Here is a 6,831-nt window from a genome sequence, read left to right as displayed (position 1 = left end):
CTGTATAGGGCCAGCGCTGCAGAGTGGCCACACTTACAGCAACCAGCGCTGCAAGTGGTGTTAGATGTGGCCACACTGCAGCGCTGTTGGGCGGCTTCAAGGGGGGTTCCGGGAACGCGAGAGCAAACCGGGAAAGGAGACCCGCTTCGCCGCGGTTTGCTCTCTCGTTCCCGGAGCCACCCAGCAAACCGCAGGGAAGGAGATCTGCTTGCTCTGGGCTCCGGGAACGAGAGAGCAAACCGGGAAAGGAGACCCGCTTCGCCGCGGTTTGCTCTCGCGTTCCCGGAGCCACCCAGCAAACCGCAGGGAAGGAGACCTGCTTGCTCTGGGCTCCGGGAACGAGAGAGCAAACCGGGAAAGGAGACCCGCTTCGCCGCGGTTTGCTCTCTCGTTCCCGGAGCCACCCAGCAAACCGCAGGGAAGGAGATCTGCTTGCTCTGGGCTCCGGGAACGAGAGAGCAAACCGGGAAAGGAGACCCGCTTCGCCGCGGTTTGCTCTCGCGTTCCCGGAGCCACCCAGCAAACCGCAGGGAAGGAGACCTGCTTGCTCTGGGCTCCGGGAACGAGAGAGCAAACCGGGAAAGGAGACCCGCTTCGCCGCGGTTTGCTCTCGCGTTCCCGGAGCCACCCAGCAAACCGCAGGGAAGGAGACCTGCTTGCTCTGGGCTCCGGGAACGAGAGAGCAAACCGGGAAAGGAGCCCCGCTTCGCCGCGGTTTGCTCTCTCGTTCCCGGAGCCACCCAGCAAACCGCAGGGAAGGAGATCTGCTTGCTCTGGGCTCCGGGAACGAGAGAGCAAACCGGGAATGGAGACCCGCTTCGCCGCGGTTTGCTCTCGCGTTCCCGGAGCCACCCAGCAAACCGCAGGGAAGGAGACCTGCTTGCTCTGGGCTCCGGGAACGAGAGAGCAAACCGGGAAAGGAGACCCGCTTCGCCGCGGTTTGCTCTCGCGTTCCCGGAGCCACCCAGCAAACCGCAGGGAAGGAGACCTGCTGGCTCTGGGCTCCGGGAACGAGAGAGCAAACCGGGAAAGGAGACCCGCTTCGCCGCGGTTTGCTCTCGCGTTCCCGGAGCCACCCAGCAAACCGCAGGGAAGGAGACCTGCTTGCTCTGGGCTCCGGGAACGAGAGAGCAAACCGGGAAAGGAGACCAGCTTGATTACCAGAGGCTTCCTCCTTCCACGGAGGTCAAGAAAAGCGCTGGTAAGTGTCTACATTGGATTACCAGCGCTGGATCACCAGCGCTGGATCCTCTACACCCGAGACAAAACGGGAGTACGGCCAGCGCTGCAAACAGGGAGTTGCAGCGCTGGTGGTGCCCTGCAGATGTGTACACCTTCAAAGTTGCAGCGCTGTAACTCCCTCACCAGCGCTGCAACTTTCTGATGTAGACAAGCCCCTAGTGAGGAGCTGAAGGAGCAGCAGCTTCCTAAGGAGCTGAACCAAAGAACCACACCACCACGGAAGAGCCACGGCCTCCATGCTGCATCAAAGAGAGAGCTTCTCCGGGAGAAGAGCAAAAGCAACCTGCCTGTGGGACGCCTGTGTCTGCTCCCTATGTTATCCCTCTGCTCTTCCATTGCCTCTCTGCTCATCCCATCGACAGCGGGGATGCTGCTAGGTGGGCACAGGACACTCCAATATTAATCCCCCTCTAGGGCTCCTGACACAATCTGACAGCTGTCAGTCCTGCCTGAACCTTCCAGGGGATGTCTACACTGCGATAAAAGACTTGTGGCACTGACTCAAAGAGCCCTGGGCAGATGCCTCAGACTGGGGCTGTGGAGCTATAAAATAACAGCCTAGATGTTCAGCCCCAGGATCTCAGAGCCTGGGCTCCAGCCTGACCTTGAACGTCTACACTGTCATTTTCTAAAGCCCCATGAGCCCTTGTCAGCTCACCTGGGCCAGCTGTGACTGTGCCGCAGGTCTTTTATCGCAGTGTAGACTTCCCCCCAGACAGCCCATCTGGCTGTCTTCTCAAACTGGGATTCCCCATTAAAACCCTCTTTTTAAAATATCAGACTTGTTTGTTAATGGGATGAGAAAAGCTGAGTTTGCACCTTGGTCAGTTTCCTTCCCTTCCCACGCCTCTTTGAGGAACTTTCAAGAGTTGTAAAGATGCAGGTACAGTAGATCTGGGTAACATTGATGAGATCAGGTGACTTTTGGGTCCATTTGCTCTCATGTGATCTTAGGAAAGGAAAAAATATGTCAAGGGTCTGTCGGTCGGTTGGTTCCTGGCTTCACAAGCACCTGTTCCAGCTTTTGCCTCCCACCCCACCGAAAGCAACATTTTCTTTTGCCCATGTAAAAAGAATCTCTTGATAAACTGCCCTGGTGTCTACCGCATCCCAAACCCAAGGCAGGCTGTGGTTAAACTGTCCTGGAGAGGAGACGCTGGTATGGACATTGAGCGAGAGGAATTATGGGAGCTGATTTCCATCCCTACCCGTGGAATGTTCGTTCCATCTGTGCACCCACTGGAGGATTGCTCAGATGTCGTGCATCAGCCCAGGCGAAGCCGCCATTGCTGCTCAGCAGCCTTGCTGCGACCTCCCTCCCTATTTCGTTTGTCCATGAACCTTACCTCAGATTTCTGAATTCTCTGCCACCTGCTCTCCCACTCAGCACTGCTCACTAAGGAGGAGGTGCATGGTTGCTGCTGCCCCTTGGTTATTATCAGCAGCTGTATGCACAGAGCGCTTTGTGTCATAGACCCTGCTCTACAGTAAGAGGGATCAGGGAGAGGAGAGGCTGGGAGGGAAATCGAGTCTCCCTGGCCTGCTGACGGGAGGTGAAGGCAAAAGGCATCAGGCAATGGGTTAGGGTAGAGCTGAGCATGGGGGATAGCCAGAGACTAGGCAGTCTGAATACAACCAGCCCCGTACAGCTACAGGACTCTCCCAAACGGCTGTTTATACAGGGTTCCCCTATATGCTCCTGGCAAGCCTGCTTGAGCCCTTCATGTCCCCAGCCCTGCCACATTACTGCATCTGTGTGAAATTAAATCAGGCTCTTAACCCCGTGCATGCTGGAAACGCAAGGGCTAGGGCTTCTGGTTCAAAAGCGGATTCCACTCACCTGTCCTCTAAGCTGACCTGGAGACTTCACTGGCAGAGGTGGGGAGGTCTCTGGACTCCAGGGACCTTATTCTCCTGGCCTACAGGGGATGAGAATCAAATGGGAGATACTCAAGTGGGGCCAGTGCAGGCCCCTGTTTGTCGCAGGAAGCACACTGGTTGTCCTAGGACAAGAGCTGGGAGCTCGGTGACGTCCAGGGCTGGCTTGTGGAGGGGAAAGGCCCCTGTTTGTCTCTCTGCTAAATGAGCTGCTAAACTGTTCATAACAACAACAAACGCCTGCCCCCCTCCTGAATCAGGCCCAGGAATGACCAGCCTGTCTGACCCCCTTAACCTGCAGCCAAAGGGGTTGGTTCCTCCCCGTTCCTGGGAAGGGGAGTGTGCGTGTGCACAGCCTTCCAACCAGCAAGTCCTTTCAGTGCTCAGATTTTCTAGACTAGGGACCGTGGCAGCTTTAAGGGGAAGCTGCGGAGGCACCGGGGCTCCCAAAGCCGCTCTTTGCTTGGTGTTTAACTAGGCTGGTTGTATTCAGCCCACTCACCCTCGCAGAGGAAGTGACCAGGGCAGGGACTTCCATCCCCAAGTCTCTTCTCTCTGGAAGCACTCTGGCTGCGCAGTAATGTTCAGCTCGGGGGTTCCTCAGCACTCACGGACCACTCTGCCTCTTGAGCCAAAGGAGTAGGTCTGTTAGCTGTAGGGATACAAATCACGAGCTCTAGCAGTAGAGCTCAGAGCGCTTTGCAAAGCAGGCCAGTATTATTATCCCCATTTTATACATGGGGAAACTGAGGCACAGGGTCAGGCAGTGACTTGCCTAAGATAACCCAGCAGGTCAGTGGCAGAGCTGGGAATAGAACCCACGTGCCCAAAATGCCAGTCCCATGCTGTACCCACTAGGCAATGCTGCTGTCCCACTAGTAGGCTGTTACCCTCTTTTAGAGCCAGAGGCTTAGTCAGCATCTTCCTCTGCCAGAGGAAGCTCGTTCCAAGCATCTGACATTGACGGGGAATCAAATCTGCAGGTGGGGAATTGGGGCCGGGGTTGGGAGGAGGTATTCCTGCTGGCTTTGTGAAGGAGCAGTGCAGGAGGGGCTTTCGCTCCATGGGCAGCTTCTGTGCATGGCAGGGTGGGAGCAGCCCGCAAAGAGCCAGCTGGGGAGTTCTGTGCCCCCGGGAACCTTTCCCTCCCCGGCCTCTGTGAGGATCAGCTGATGCACTGGAGCATGAAATGAGATGATCCAAGCAGCTACAACTGGTGTTGGGGAGGCCAGCAGGGGGTCATTAAAATTATCCAGCTGGTCTTTGCTACTCTAGCAGAGGTGATTTAAGCCTAGGAAGGCTTCTGCGGGGCAGGGGTTAACTTAACACTTGGCCACAGAAAATCCACCCAATCCCAGGGAAATCGAACCAACCCCCAGCATTAACACCATGTAGTAAGGCTGAAAATCCAAGACAGGAAGTGATAACCTTATTATGTATCTTGAACACCTAGGAAACCTAACAGAGCTTGGGGCCCTATTATTTTGGGCGCTGCACAGACACGGTGAGAGATAGGCCCTTCCCTGAAGAGCTCACAGGCTAAACAGACAAAGGAAAGGAGGGGAAACTGAGGCACAGAGCAGGGCAGTGACTTGCCCAAGACCACCCAGCAGAGCCGGGAATAGACCCCAGGTCCCCTGACTCCCACTGTCCCAGCCATAGGCACCAGGTTTGTAAATGTTTTGGATGGGGTCAAGCCTGCAATGGGGGTGTAGAACCCCTAAACTTGAGGGTCGGCGGCAAGGGTGCAAAGCCCCCCAGGTAGGCATGGCACAACGAGGGGGCAGCCAGGCCAAATTTGAGCAGCATTATGACTTCATGCACCAGGTCACACCACCACTCAAATTCGGGGCAGCTGGACAGTTGACCCTGGGTCCCTCCTTAGCCCAATTCTGGTTGTGCCCCAGGTGTAAACAGTGTGGAGGAGGGGCTGAGCCTGCATTCTGGAATATTGGTGGGCCCCTGGGCCCCTATAACTCGGTGCTTACAACCCTAGCTGCAGGACCACGCTACCTTCCAGTAACAGAGCCCTCGGTGTCTGTCCTGCTACTGACCACACATCAGTGCTGGAGCCACCTCGGGATGTGGTATGGGTGGCGGTCCGGTGGGGGGCTGCAGCTGGACTGGGCCAGCGACCAAGCAGAACAGAGTTTGAGCGTCGCTCGTGTTGCTGGTGGCCGTTGTGGCACCAGGGGGCGATAAAGCCCGCGTCTCGCCATCCCAGCTCTCCGAAACCTCCCCGGACTGCTACAAAAACAGAGCAAGAGGAGCCAGGAATACCATAGCGGTCACCGGCCAGACGGGCCCAGTCTCATCCAGCCTCCTCTGTGGCACACCCCTTTGCCCAGCTACCCCTCTGTTGAGCCCAGCACCTTGGCACTGTGCATTGGGACAGCACCGGCGCCCAGAGGTGTGACAAGCCGACACCCCGAGTGCCGCGGGTATCCCAACCCAACCTCACCTCGTGCGTGGACAGCGCTGGGTCAGCAGGAGAATTTACTGCCTCTTGGGGAGGTGGATTTTCTGCATCGAAGGGAAAATGTCTCTTGCCAGCATAGGTCCATTTCAAGAGTAAACAAGCCCTGAGGTGCACCAGGGCCCAAGGCCCCTGCCGTGGCAGGGATTGACTTGCCCAGATGATCCCAGCAGGTGCCAAACGCCTCCTGCTGCAGAGGAAAGTGAAAACCCTCCAGACAATTCCCTGCTGACCCAAAATTCCCCATCTGCCCCCACCAAAAATTCCTCTTTGAAATCTGAGCCCATACATGAGTGCCAGGAGGTCCCCATTCTCTGTGCTGGCCGTAGCAGGCATTGGCTGGCACTGCAAAGATGCCGTGCAAGTTGGGGTAACTTTGTGGCCTTAGTTCAAAGCAGGCAGAACTGGCAAGGGGGGGCCTCGGGCCAGGCTTGCAATGCACGGTGAGTGTTATGTAGGAGTTTAAGACGGAGCTAGTGGGCGTGGTAGGGGGCTGCGGGTCAGGGTCACAGGGCATCAGCAAAGCTTTGTGTGGAAGGAGTCCAGGCCGCGGATAGCAGCAGCTGCAGGTCAGGCCTTTTCGCTCTCTGCTATTAAACCAGGCTGAGCTTTGGTCTATTTGATGTTTTCCCAGAGAGGCAAAGCACAATGGGTGCGCCAGCTGGTTTATTTAATGGAATCATGCAGCAGAAATGTTTGGAAAGCCGCTCGAGCGATCAGCATGAAAGGGTCACTCGAGAACCCCAGCTGAGCTCTGTTTGAAGGAGCAGTGCAGGTGCCTGCACTGTGGCTGGAGGGTGCTTTGCAGTCATGGGACCCTGTCTCTGGGCAGCTGAGAGGAAAAGGAGCTTGTAGCAGAATCAGCAGCTTCTCCAGTTTCCTTCCTGCCTTTCCATGGTGGCTGTTTCTCATCAGCCCATATGCACTTAGGTGAAAGCATCACAAGCTCTTAGAGCTAGAGGTGGCCAGAAGAAACTGAAAGGGGGACTAGCCACAGCCTGACTCCATAGGCTTTCCCCAGCACCTGCCATCTTCCTGGCCTATGTTACAATTCAGTAATAAGCACAAGTCTGCAGAAATCCAAGTTCATTCATCCGGGGCTGTTTTCTGGTGGCTGCTTTTTCTGCTTCAGAATCTGCTTTCAGGGTAAAAAAAAAAGTGGCTCTCTCTCCAGTTCTTGTGGATGCAAAATAACCACCTGTTCAGTGTGACCCATATATAACTGATGCAGTGAG

This window comes from Gopherus flavomarginatus, chromosome 24, assembly GCF_025201925.1.
Source record: "Gopherus flavomarginatus isolate rGopFla2 chromosome 24, rGopFla2.mat.asm, whole genome shotgun sequence".
In the NCBI taxonomy this organism is placed as follows: Eukaryota; Metazoa; Chordata; order Testudines; family Testudinidae; genus Gopherus; species Gopherus flavomarginatus.
This window is presented reverse-complemented; position numbering follows the sequence as displayed.